The sequence below is a fragment of the Nymphalis io genome, chromosome 25 (genome assembly GCF_905147045.1).
Source record: "Nymphalis io chromosome 25, ilAglIoxx1.1, whole genome shotgun sequence".
NCBI classification, from domain to species: Eukaryota; Metazoa; Arthropoda; class Insecta; order Lepidoptera; family Nymphalidae; genus Nymphalis; species Nymphalis io.
In genome coordinates, this window is record NC_065912.1 from 9,436,165 (window position 1) to 9,450,681 (window position 14,517).

Consider the following 14,517-nt stretch of genomic DNA (forward strand, 5'->3'; position numbering starts at 1 on the left):
TGTGGTCGAAGCGATGTACGAGGACATCGCAAAGGCCCTCAACGACACCTCGAAGGCCCACTACAATGTTGTTATGGGAGACTTTAATGCTAAAGTGGGAGTACAAGATAGCGGTGAATCGAAAGTCGGACCTTACGGCTTGGGCTGCAGAAATCACAGGGGGCAAATGCTGGTAAACTTTCTCGAAGCGCAGGGGCTCTTTTTGATGAATTCTTTCTTTCAAAAGAAGCCTCAGAGGAGGTGAACCTGGCGAAGCCCCGATAACGTGACAAGGAACGAGATAGACTTTATCATTTCGAATAAAAGGCACATATTTAGAGATGTTTCAGTGATCAACAGGTTTAATACCGGAAGTGATCACCGCTTGGTTCGAGGCACTCTAAATATCAACTTAAAAACCGAAAGATCGAGAATGATGAGGTCTACTCTCCGACCTACCATGCTCCAAGCTGCTCAAGGCTCCGAAAAGTTCTAAATGGAACTTCAAAATCAATTCACCGCGTTGGAAACCATAAGCAGCATTGATGAGAGAACCGACACGCTGGTCAAAATACTGCAAAACACATCCCGCAAGTGTTTTCCGCCACAGAGAAGAGAGAACGCACCAAAACTCTCTGCTGAGACACTCGAGCTCATGAGAAAACGACGAGAACTACCATCGTTTTTGTCAGATAAGGCCTTAAATCGAATAATAAAAACGCTGACGCGACGCGATCTCCGACGCTCCAATACCCGTGCCATCAAGGCTGCGATTGAGCAAAATCGGGGATCGAAAGTGTTCGCTCGCAAGTTTGGAAGGCCGCGTCTGACAAAACTTAAAACTGAAAATGGTGGGGTCGTTACCTCTAGGCCTGAGATTGTCGGAGAAGTAGAGAGGTTTTATGGGCAGTTGTTCTCTTCAAGATCGGATAAACCCGTGGGAATCAGTATTGATGACCAGCGCGCCCCTCTTACGTGCCATTACTCCAAGGAGCTCCCGGTCGTTGACCAAGGAGATATTAGAGCGGCTCTAGAACAGCTTAAAAACAACAAAGCTCCGGGAGATGACGGAATCACAACAGAGTTACTTAAGGCAGGCGGGACTCCGGTCCTGAAAGAGCTAGCAAGCCTCTTTAATTCCGTCATCCAACATGGCAAGACCCCGGAAACGTGGAGCGGGAGTGAGGTGGTACTGTTTTTCAAGAAAGGAGATAAAACCCTCTTGAAAAACTACAGACCAATCTCCTTCCTGAGTCACGTGTATAAGCTGTTCTCAAGAGTCGTCACGAACCGTCTCGCCAGACGACTTGACAAGTTCCAGCCCCCAGAGCAAGCCGGCTTTCGATCAGGCTACAGCACCGTGGACCACATCCATACTGTTCGGCAGATTGTGCAGAAGACCGAAGAGTACAATCAGCCGCTGTGTATGGCATTTGTGGACTACGAGAAAGCCTTCGACTCCATCGAAACCTGGGCAGTGCTCGACTCATTGCAGAGATGTCATATCGATTGGAGATATATCGAGGTACTGAGATGTCTGTACAACGCCGCTACAATGACTGTCCACATCCAGGACTGTAAGACGAAGGCGATCCAACTGCGCAGAGGGGTGAGACAGGGGGATGTAATATCCCCGAAACTGTTCACCAACGCGTTGGAAGACGTTTTCAAAACGCTGGATTGGACTAGGTATGGAGTCAATGTAAACGGCGAGTACATCTCACACCTTCGATTTGCCGACGATATCGTCATCATAGCAGAGTCGCTGGAACAACTCACCGAAATGCTGCGTAGTCTAGGCGAGTCTTCTCGGTGTGTCGGTCTCGGTATGAACTTGGACAAGACCAAGGTCATGTTTAATAGGCATGTTGTGCCGGGACCGATATACATCGAAGGGAAACCTCTCGAAGTTGTTAGTGAATATACCTACCTAGGACAGATAATACAAGTCGGTTGGAACAACTTCGAGAAGGAAGCCGATCGAAGAATTCGCTTGGGATGGGCAGCATTTGGCAACCTTCGTCAAGTCCTCAAGTCGTCTATACCACAATGTTTGAAGACGAAATTCTTCAACCAATGCGTCTTACCTGCCATGACATACGGTGCCGAAACGTGGACACTAACTGCGGGACTAGTCCACAAATTCAAAGTCGCTCAGCGTGCTATGGAGCGAGCTATGCTCGGAGTATCTTTGAAGGATAAGATCAGAAATGAGATTATCCGGAAAAGAACCGGAGTCACCGACAAAGCTTGCAAAATTAGCAGGCTGAAGTGTAATGTATACATATCTTACTTGAAAAATCTTCATACTTTTAAATTTAGCAAACCCACACGCCCGCAAATACACCACCTACGTGCAACATCCGCACGAACACATTCACACAAGCATAAATACACGTAAACACAGCTAGCTACTAAATCATCGAGATACTTTTATTTAAATAATCAATAAGTCAAAAACGTAATTAATACATTTATTTTAATTTTTTTTTTTTTTTATATTCGCCGGGAGGGCAAATGACTCTACTCCACCTGATGGTAAGTGGTAGTAGAGTCCAAACGCGACGACGGCCAGTACAGACGGGAAAAACGTTCTGCACTAGCCACCTTCGCCTTGCCGGCCCGCAAGATGCCTCTTCACGCCTCGTTTGAAGGAACCCGGGTTGTAAGAGGAGGGGAACACGTGAGCTGGTAAGGAATTCCATTTTTTGGAAGTGCGACAAAGAAAGGAGTTGCCAAATTTCTTTGTTCGCGATGGAATTGATGTCACAGTTAGGCGGTGACATCGAGAACCAGCTCGCGTGGACTTAAGAAGGAAGGGGGAAGCAGGAATTAGAGAGAATAATTCCTCAGAGCACTCGCCGTGATACAGTCGATAGAAAGCGCTCAGTGCTGCTATCTCACGACGCAATTGTAAAGGTTCAAGGGTGTTTGTGACCTTTACGTCGCCAATAATGCGTACGGCACGTCGCTGCAACCGGTCCAAGGCCTCAAGTAGGTACTTAGCGGAGCCATCCCAAAGGTGCGAGCAATATTCCACGCAAGACCGTACATGTGTTTTGTACAGCAGGCACAGTTGTTGTGGCGTGAAAAAGCGCCGCACCCTGTTCAGAACTCCGAGTTTCCGTGAAGCTGTTTTTATAACAGCCTCGATGTAATCCCTTGGACTAAGGTCACAGCGAACGTCAATCCCCAGCATGGCGATTTTGGTTTGCATCACCAGCGGAGTACCACAGAGGGAGGGAAGAGGGGAAAATGTTGACTTTTTCGCCGTGAGAGCGCATACCTGTGTTTTCTTGGCATTAAACTCAACAAGATTATCAGAGCCCCATTTGGCGATGAGCTCTAACGTCCTATTTTTGATTATATTATATGATATTATATGATAATAATATATGATTCTCCCGCCTCTCCTCAGTTTCCGCCCGCCCAGCCACTGCGCGTACAAACATTTCGAGTCAGTGATAGCTTAATGCTTAATTAAATCTTGTAGATTGAATTCAAAATTAAGAACCAACTTGAACAAATTATAATTTTGATCGATTTTTGATAATATTTACCACCTACCTACATAATTTGTTAAATTCGTAGCTTTACGTCACCGGAATGGTAATGTTATAATGAAATCGTTAAAAGTACAAATAATTTAGGTATTGTGGAAATTAATGAGGATAATAATGATTAAAATTTATTTAAATACTAACGGTATATACAAATAATATAAGTATTTCAACTATTATTTATTTAAATTAAGCTGTATTAATATTTTGTAGTTTTGTAGCTTGTAGTTTGCGATATACTGTATATTTTGATGAATAAAAAGGAATAGAATTATTACTTGGCGTGCCAATAGATGTTGAAGATGATGATGAAGAAAATTGGATAAATATACTTAACAGTTTCAAGTTTTTACTTCTATCGACAGTCCTTATAGTTTAGTTTTTAAAAAGAATAACAGCAATGCTCGTTTGAAAATAGTTAATATACCTACATACCCCTATAATTAAGCGAATAGCTTGGCTAAGAGTGAGGTCAACAATAGCTCAAGTATCTGGATCGAACCTACGACGTTTACATCGCTAAGCGTCGCGTGAACCAACACGCTAATGGCGTATTAACGCTTTAATAGTTACATGGTACCAATAATTAGATAATTTATAAATATGTGTTTCTATATCCTGTAAGCAAGATTTTGGTATTCGGCACATTAAGAACAATGTGCTCATTCATTATTCGAAAACTGTGATTGGTGAAGATTATCCCAATAGATTTAGCCCAGCAGTGGAACATTTACAGGTTTTTACGTGTTTTATAATTTATATAAGTGCAAAATATTTAGTTTTTGTGTTTGAAGGACAATTTTAAACGCATTATTTAACAAAGCCACAGGAATAAGTTTCGCTAATCGAAAATAACTTTTCCCCGTACATAACGAATCACCGCGACGCGCGACTCGACGTGTTCCGAACTCCATCCGGTAGTTCGTTAAGGGTTGATATATTTTATCGCGAAAATATATGAGTGTAAATGGAATCGTAAATGGTGGAACATTAAATATATCTTTCCATAAAAATATAGGTCTGTAGATTTATGTTTTCCTATTATATACTTGGAATAGGCAGACTACCAAACGCACAGCCTAATGGTAAATAATCATCACCACCCATAGACAACGTCAATGCGCCATCAATCTTGGGAATGTTATGTCCCTTGAGCGTACAGTTACACTGACTCACTCAGCATTTAAACCAGACCACAGAAATAATATTAAATAATTACTAATATACATTATATATTTAAATATAATTCCACAGCCTACACAGTATTGATTATTCATAAACCGAAGTATAATTGATCATAATGCCGGCTAGCTCGAGTCTATATTCGTTTAAATGGCGTGACGTCATTACATTCATCATTTTTAATGATTTCAAAAACGAGTTACATTTTTCTGACAATTTGTTTAACGTTTAGATATTCTTTAGATCTCAAGAGAGAAACTCTTAGAAAACCAATTCAGTTCACGCACCTACCGCTAATGATGTTAATTGTTTTATTTTTTAGCTGTCAATAATTAAACAATTGGATGCTACTACTACAATAGATGTACAATTGTACTAAGTGACTGACATTTGTTTAATAAATGAAGAGAAAAATGCTTAATGTCGACAGTGATTGCACTGATGTGTTAACCGCATTTGTTGTATATTATCTTTAATTAACATTAATTATATTTTAATATAAGTACATTTTTGTTACCAGGCAGCATCACAATCTACTTTTAAGAATTAAAAACTTTTGATGTCGAAGAATCCAGGTGAATACTTCATGACTTGAAATTTATGTTTTGATTTCCCTGAAAGGGTGTCAGTGGTACCCTGACAAGCTTGCTCAGAGCCCTCTTTTTATACGCGGAGAAATCCTTATGGATACCCTCTACCCCAGATGATGATAACAGAGGGTATGTCGGACTCTTACCGACTAAAACCACAACGGCCAGTCTTCGCTCCGCAGGGGGTGAAGTCGTAACTTCATTTAATTTTAAGTGTACCCGTAGGTACACTTGCGTATTTATTCACGAATCTGCCAGATGTTGTTCGATTAAAAAACCTTTCAATTTTCGAAAACTCCTATTTATTTACTTTTTTGGAATTGGCACTATTTGGGACGACCCAAACAGAGCACAGAGCCATACCACCGAGTAAAGTATATAGTTAAAATTAAAATAAAAAAATAATAATAATGTCCTCCAGACTGATTTTCGCCAAGGCGGCCACTCTCAAGAGATATTAGTCAACTACGCAGGAGATATTTTAGTGTACAAGTGTGTGCGCAAACACAGGTGCAATCTCTATTCCCTAACTCTCATAATCCGATGGGATGGCAATCCGACCGGAAAGATTTCAGGCGCAGGACCAACGGCTTTACGTGCTTTCCGAGGCACAGGAGTACGCACTTGCAACTTCCAGATTCCGGGCTGCTACTGCGAATTTTCGACAGAGAAACTCAATAACATTTTATTGGCCCGACCTTGGACTCCATGTCTGTGGCCTTACATACATAGACCAACGAGGCGTAAATGTCATATATACAAACTACATTGCTTTATATTATTATAATAGTAAGGAATATTAATTGTAAGTATTAAAGAAATCGAATCAAACATTACAAGACTCATTACTCAAACCATAAAATTAAAGTAACTAATTTTTAAGGCGTTATTTTAAGTTACTAATTACAATATACCGTCAGGATCGGATACTGAATAATGATATAATGACAAGCAACAATTTACTTTATTTATACCTGAGATAAAGGTACGATTGGACCGAATTTAAACGTCCATAATTTAGTTTGTGCGTGTCGATATACTCTCTATCTACAGAGTAATGCCTGCACAGAGATGTAAATATTTATTTATTTGCAATTAATATCATAGTCACGCAGACTAGTAAATGATCGTTTGATGGTAAATGGTCACCTACAATTATATAAATAGGCACTGTTATTACACTACACTACTACAGCTGGTTGGATGGTAGGACAATTGGTATCTAAGTAACCAGGTGGCTCTGCAAGCTCTACTAAAATATACTTACAATTATAACAAATATTATAATACCATTATATTTCTTTCTTGTAAAGTTTTCAAAAACATTAAATAAAAATGAAGGCGATCGTTTAATAGTAACAGTAAATAATCAACATCAATCAATCATTAACATTTAAAACAAAAAAAAACCTTTATATTTTCTGAATAGCACTAAAGGCCATCTGAACGTTTTCTGGTATCCTTTTAAAACGTACACATTGCCCCATTAACTGACGGAATATAATACCATTCTTGTCATTATAATGTCTATTTTATTGTATTTCCTTCTACAATTGGATTGGAATTAGTCAGTAGTTACATTCGTTTCTCATATGGTAACAGCCTGTGATTGTCCAACTGCTAGGCTAAGGCCTCCTCTCTCTTTTTGAGTAGAAGGTTTGTAGCTTCTCCGACCACGCTGCTCCAATGCGGGGTGGTGGAATGCACATGTGGCAGAATTTCAGTGAAATTAGACACATGCAGGTTTTCTTACGATGTTTTCCTTCACCGGAAAGCACGAGATGAATTATAATTAAACAAATTAAGCACATGAAAAACTTTAGTGGTGCTTACCCGGGTTTGAAGCCATGATCATCGGTTAAGATTCACGCGTTCTCACCACTGGGCCATCTCGGCCAATAATATAAAATACGTCATCATCATTATCTCAATAATAATAAAACATAATAAAAAAACATAACAATAAAAAAGTAGCTATTACAACTAATTTTTGTCTAGCAACTAGACAGTATTGGTTAGGTTGTCAGTGTTATGTATATCTGTACTGGTATATATATCAGAAAAATGTTACTAAATTGTTTTTAAGTCACAAGTCGTTAATATATATACTGTAGATATGCCTTTTTAAATAAATAAATAAAATCATTAAAAATAAAATTAAAAAAGTACTTCTAAAGCCTATCTGAATGTATGCTCCAAATAAAAACGTCCAATATTTAGAACATATTGATACGAAATTGATATTGGAACGCTTTGAAGCTGTAATGAAACCAAAGCAAATAGAATAATCACAATTCGTGTGTAAACCAAAAAGTTATATCTTCTGGTATACAAATGGTATACATAAAAATATATACGAATTGAGTACCTCGTTATAAATTGAAGTCGGTTAAAAATACTTCATATTACAGCAGTTGAAAGAAAATGATTGTCACAAAGTATGCGATATTTTAAGAGCTGTACAAATAGACGATCTTACGGCAAAAAGCAATTTCTATATTTAAAAACGAATATTTCCAGATTTCATTAAATCTTTCAGCTAATAACGCGCGTCTGATATTTTGTATACTTAATATATATGTGTCTGCTCTAAGTAAGTTCATTATATATATTCTCAGTATTGGAGAATGCTAGTTTGAGAACTTTTTTTTATAGATAACGTAGGCGGACGAGCATATGGGCCACCTGATGGTAAGTGGTCACCAACGCCCATAGACATTGGCCTTCTAAGAAATGTTAACCATCACTTACACCACCAATGCGCGACCTTGGAAACTAAGATGTTATATCCCTTGTGTCTGTAATTTCACTGGCTCGCTTACCCTTCAAACCGGAACACAACAATACCAAGTACTGCTGTTTTTCGGTAAAATAATAATTCTCTGGACTGATATTACCTTATCTTGACATCTTGTATTTAGAAATATGATATCAATAAGCTAATGTAGTATATAGATTATATTACAATGATACCAAGAAATATATCAAATAAGGTACACGACATGTACACGAGAGTGGAGTATCACTTAAGATGATATAAAAGTACAAACAAGTCCCGCATACAATTATTTATTAAATATATATTAATACAAGAAAATAAAACACAAAATGTGTTGCAAGGTGCAGATTTTCAACGATTTTTTTTTATTTGCCGTTTTAGTTGCAGAACTGCGTTGTGTCCGAGTTATCATTCAGCTTCTGTTCTAAGTTAGGTTGGGTATATATTGGGTATTATACATACTGAAAAATGTTCTTCCAGCTCTTCTATAAAAGTTATACACGATTTCTCTGTAATTATATTAATCTACCGAGCACTAATATTCTAAGGTGTGCCTGAAATTGCGGGGCAACACGAAACAACACTGACAAATTGATTTAATTATATACCTACTGGGTATCGAATGAATAATTATTTTTTATCTACTTTAATTGAACAAAAACTAAATGGAGAAAATGATAAAAATATATACAGCGGTTTATTTTCGCCACAAAATCATATCGATACTAAATTCATGTAGTATTTTATTTCTCTCCGGAGTCTTCTTTCTACGCCAGTGTTGGATTTACGTTTATTAATATACGTATTAATTAAGGAATTTTCAGTAACAGCCAGTCTGTAAGTTGGCAGTGTCATACTTTCACACAGCCTTAGGAAATGTGTAAATCTTTTGTAAAGCTGTTCGTTATCACTATCAGGCCGTGTCAATTTGCCACTCCATCAGATTAAATGAGGGAATAGTGTGCGCACTATAGTATTTCATGTGCAGAATCAATTTTGCGACACACCACCACCACAAGCGAAAAAAGGAAAGGACTCGCTTAATAACGATCCGTAAAACAGTACATATGAAATAAGTAGAAGTACATACAGTAGTAAGACATATCACGCCTTTCCATGTTAAAGGTGGTCGGGCAAATGTGTACTGATGTTAAGTGCTCACCACCACCCACTCATCAGATATTCTACCGCAAAACAGCAATACTTGATATTGTTGTGTTCCGGTTTGAAGGGTGAGTGAGCCAGTGTAATTACAGGCACAAGGGACATAAAATCTTAGTTCCCAAGGTTGGTGGCGCATTGGATATGTAAGCGATGGTTGACATTTCTTACAATGCCAATGTCTAAGAGCGTTGGTGACCACTTACCATCAGGTGGCCCATATGCTCGTCCGCCTTCCTTTTCTATAAAAAAAAAAAAAACATTGGCTCTTTAAGAAATATTAACCATTCCTTACGTCGCCAATGCGCCACCAACCTTGGGAACAGAGATGTTATGTCTGTAGTTACACTGGCTCACTCCTTCTTCAAATCGGAACGCAACAATACTAAGTATTGCTGTTTAGTTATAGAATATCTGATAACTGGGTTGTACCTATCCAGTCGGGCTTGCACACAGCCCTTCCACCTAAAATCCATTCGGATACTATAACTAAGATTTTTTTCATTTAATGTGTTTTATATATAATATACAGTACTATTGGACAAGTTTTGACTCTTGTATACTCGTACAAAATTTTTTTTCACGATATACAGCCCTATCAAGCAGACTGTTCCGTGGAGGCGAATTCCGCCTTTTAGATACCGAAACCTAAAAAATATTGACGGACATCAATGGTATCATTTTTCTTAACAAAAACATTATTATCTTAAATGGGATCTTTGCCATTGCTTGCCTTCATATTCGAAGGATGAAAAAAGGTTTCTTATATAACATATAATATTATTTCATGCCAAATATGTATAAAAATAACCCAAGTAAGTCTGTGATATGTCCTTGGAAAGATTCCAATCTCACTGAAAGATAAGATATTAAAACTTACAAGCGCCAACGCGTCTCTGGTACTTGGCAATTCATCTCAGTATAAAGGATTCTTTTAATGTTTTGGCAAAAAAACAATCTAAAGTCATAGTTGATTTTACATGATATATAGTTATAGTTACCTATATATACATCACCTTATATAACTAAGTTAAAATTTTAACCAAAGATGGATTTGAATCTTGGCAATCACAACTGGCTTTTCATGCTCTAAATTGTGTACCGTTTTTCTATATATTTATATTTTTAAAAGAGAGGTGTTCTAGTCTATCCGGAGCAGGGAGACTGTACCAAAAAGTACAGTCATAATATAAATATGTCCTGGCCTTTAATACATTAATACATTTTACAAAATTTCTCCATTGTGATCCCTGTGATATGTTCAAATCAAAATATACTTTACTCAAGTAGGCATTTAAGAGCAAGAGCTTGTCTTTAGAATCGATATTTTACAGGATTATAAATTTAAACCTTTTCAGAATGTAAATACAACCGAGAATAACTGGCAAGAAACAAAAGTTGGTTGTATGTAAATACGATGAAACGATAAGTTTTTTTAATTAGTTTCAAATATCCTATATTATTATATTGATCAGAGTTCAAACCTATAAATATGAATTTGCTTAAATTTGTTTTAAGTTTTTTAAATTATTCCAGTAACAGCCCATAAATATCCCACTCTACCATGATGTCAAAAGGATCGGTAGTTTGAAGGCTGTTCTTCCGGTAGGTGTATATAATAAATTATTCTATGTTAATCCATTATGACGGCCTCAAATTTAAATTCACCATGCCCGAAACCCAAGCGCCGGATGTGTAGGCTTTTAAGTTGCCAATATAAAGCTTAGTGGTCTCCTAATTTTGTCGTCATACTGGTGTAATGGTATGATGTCAAAATTTTGAGTGAATAAGTGATTGTTATTTTATAAGTAAATGACCATTTTAATTCAAGTATAATTCTTAACTGAAATTTATATTTAATACAATATATGATTATAATTGAAGTCATGAAAAAAAATCCTATTAAATTGATCGAGCCAGAAGTTTTTCCCGTCAAGGAGAGTTTTAGAAATGAATACGTCTCGTAGCTTCATTATGGGTTGACATTAGATGTATCAAAAAACATAATGTATTTGTCTGTCTAGCAATTTCTAAGGACTAAGTCAACTTATCACGAGGTTTCTCAGGCATAAGACTATTTGTCAGTCTAAACAGATTGTTATTAATGTGATATTAGTTTCTTATTCAACGTTTTTGGTTCTAAGTCTTTATCTAATGTATATATATATATATATATATATATATATATATATATATATATATATATATATATATATATGTATAGATATATATATATATATATATATACATGACCTTATATAACTCGGTTGAAATTTCATGCTCTAAATTATGTACCGTTTTAGTAGATAAAGACTTAGAACCAAAAAAAAGAAAAATATATATACATATGTGTCGCGGATTCAAATGGATCAATCTTTGACATATGTATGCACTATGTGCTGACTTTTTAGAAGTGAAAACTTCTTTCGGCACGTTGTTTTCATCATAGAGACTCGTGGCTCCACGTCTTCGACGTGGTAATATTGATATAATGAAATCGTTGAAAGTACAAATAATTTAAGTATTGTGGAAATTAATAAAAAGAAAATAAAAGTCGAGATGGCCCAGCGGTAAGAACACGTGAATCTTAACCGATGATCGTGGGTTCAAACCCGGGCAAGCACCACTGAATTTTCATGTGCTTAATTTGTGATTATAATTCATCTCGTGCTTTACGGTGAAGGAAAACATCGTGAGGAAACCTGAATGTGTCTAATTTCATTGAAATTATGCCATATGTGTATTCTACCAACCCGCATTGGAGCAGCGTGGTGGAATAAGCTCCAAACCTTCTCCTCAAAATGAGGAGAGGAGGCCTTTAGCGCAGCAGTGGGACATTCACAGGCTGTTTCGGTTCGCTTCGGAAATTAATAAGAATAATAATGATTGAAAATGTATATACTGATAGTTTGTATAAATAATATAATATAGTCTAGATAGATAAAAATGAACTCCAAAATACCAACTCGTCTATATCTCTCTTAGTTTCGTAATAACAAACATGTTTAATCTCCGGACCGAAATCTAGAGATAGGAAGTAGAATTATGAACTTTAAAGTAAATTTTTATGACGTAGGCACCCGCTAAGAAAGTAAATTCTAAGCTGAAATAAGAAAAATATCAGTGTGTAAAATGATGTCGGTTTTTTTTAATGTATATATACGTACGAGTAAGTTATATATTCGTATTGTCAAACCAAGATGGCTGTTCGCCCTGATCACAGAAAAAACAAGATTTTATTCTTAATATAGGATTAGCTCTTTATGGATTATTCTTTTTATTTACATAATCGTTGTGCATTTATGGTGTCTTTTCGAAATAAAAATTACACCGCTTTTATTACAGCGCCAGTGTCCAATTACCATGAATTGGCCTTCGACTCTAAATTAAAAAATATATATGATATTCTTATGTATAATGGCATCAAATAAAAAGGTATTAGACACACAAAATCAAAATATAATATTAAGATTATATTCAAGGGCCAAATGACATTTAAATCTATATGAAATTTTTACGAAATAAATTACATAACACAACACAAACAACATCAAGAAAACTTCATATCTATATATTTATTATAAGCGAACTTAATAGTAGGATTTTAAAGTTCCGAGGCTTGAACCATTTCAAATAGTTACAAGTTTGCGCGAAAAATCAATAAAATACACGGTCGATGCAGCGGTAACCGCTAATTCATCAATATTATCAAAATTGAACGGCACATAAAATATTTTAAAACCAAATTAATATTTTTATAACTATTAATAGATTTTAAGAAGTACTTTAGAGTCGACATGCGTTAGTACGAATTTGAAATGTACATTCTGCGGGACGGGTACGGGAAGAATCGAGAAAGAACTTGGTGGTATTTTTTTTAATCAAAAATTTGGCAACTCCTTTTTTTGTCGCACTTCTGTGAAGAGGCATCTTGCGGGCTGGCAAGGCGAAGGCGGCTAGTGCAGAACGTTTTTCCCGTCTGTACTGGCCGTCGTCGCGTTTGGACTCTACTACCACTTACCATCAGGTGGAGTAGAGTCATTTGCCATCCCGGCGAATATAAAAAAACCCATAATTTTATAACAGAAATTAGACTTAGGAGTTTTCTTATCTTTTTGATACTTCATATGAGAATAGACTGTTATACCCCAATGAGCTTGTTACAGCGAAGTCCAGCTTAAGTTTTTTTTTTTTATATTGACCTAATAGATACTCTGCAACCTAGCGATAGGCTACGATGCTAGGAACAAAAAAACTTTGACCTTCGTATCGCCACTGAGCCCTTTCAATTGAGTTATTCAATTTAATAAAACAAATAAAATTAGTTAAAAAATATTTTATATAATTTCATTTGAATTTTTGTGAATTTATTTTTTTTGTATAAAGTGTAGTTACGTTTCGACTCACCTTTGAAATTATTTTAAAATTTACGTCGACGATAACTTATATCAGTAAAATTTAGTATGAAATCATCATTTATGTCATAAAATGTTTTTGTCAACACGATAACTTATTAGTATTAACTTTTTGATAAATATACAATTTTTTAATCACGTAGAATACCAATATACATTTAAAGAAGAATAAATTATCGAAAACTTACCCTTATTCAAATCTCATTCAACTAGAACTCCACTTAACAAATTATACAAGAACACTACACAAAATCACGTATCACAATTTTCACAAAATGTATAATTGAAAATCATTTACGCGGTGTATAAATGTTCGAAAACTTTACGTAGCGTATAGGAGCGGACGCGCGTAACTGACGATGGCCTATCGTAAACTGAGGTTTGGAAGGCGACTTGCAGACATGCGTCGTTCATTCATTGAAGTTCTATGAATCTTGCTATTTCGTTTAATACCGTATTCTGCTTTTTATAAATTAAATAGAATCAACAATTATTTTATATTATTGTGTTATTTGTTCTCATAAAAATATATTATAAGCTTATTCTAGGTAATAGGTATTCGTATGGGTTATTAAAAAAAGATTTACAGGTAAAAGCTAAGGCATCTTCTTTTTTGAAGGTGTGGACTTTATTCCAGGCGGTTTGATGTATACACGTGTAGCAGATTTTATCTGAAACGCTGGTTTCTTCACAATTTTTGTGCACCTCCGAGTACGAGGTAAATTATAAGCCCAAACTAACCACCTATAAATGATCGTTTGCCATTATTCAACCCACCATCTTTGGTTGATTTATGTGTTTTAACTACTGGACCATGTCATTGTTTTAATTTTGATTTGTAATAGGACATT

At 36.1% G+C, this 14,517-nt stretch overlaps 1 protein-coding gene across 1 annotated transcript in view; it reads right to left on the minus strand.

Annotated features, from left to right (window-relative positions):
• LOC126778163 (octopamine receptor Oamb) overlaps nt 1-14,001 on the minus strand; it is a 159,657-nt gene extending 145,656 nt beyond the window's left edge. The window contains exon 1 of the mRNA XM_050501603.1: nt 13,855-14,001. The gene's annotated coding sequence lies outside the window, so the exon portion shown is untranslated. The remainder of the gene's footprint in view (nt 1-13,854) is intronic.
• Nucleotides 14,002-14,517: the final 516 nt, after the last annotated feature.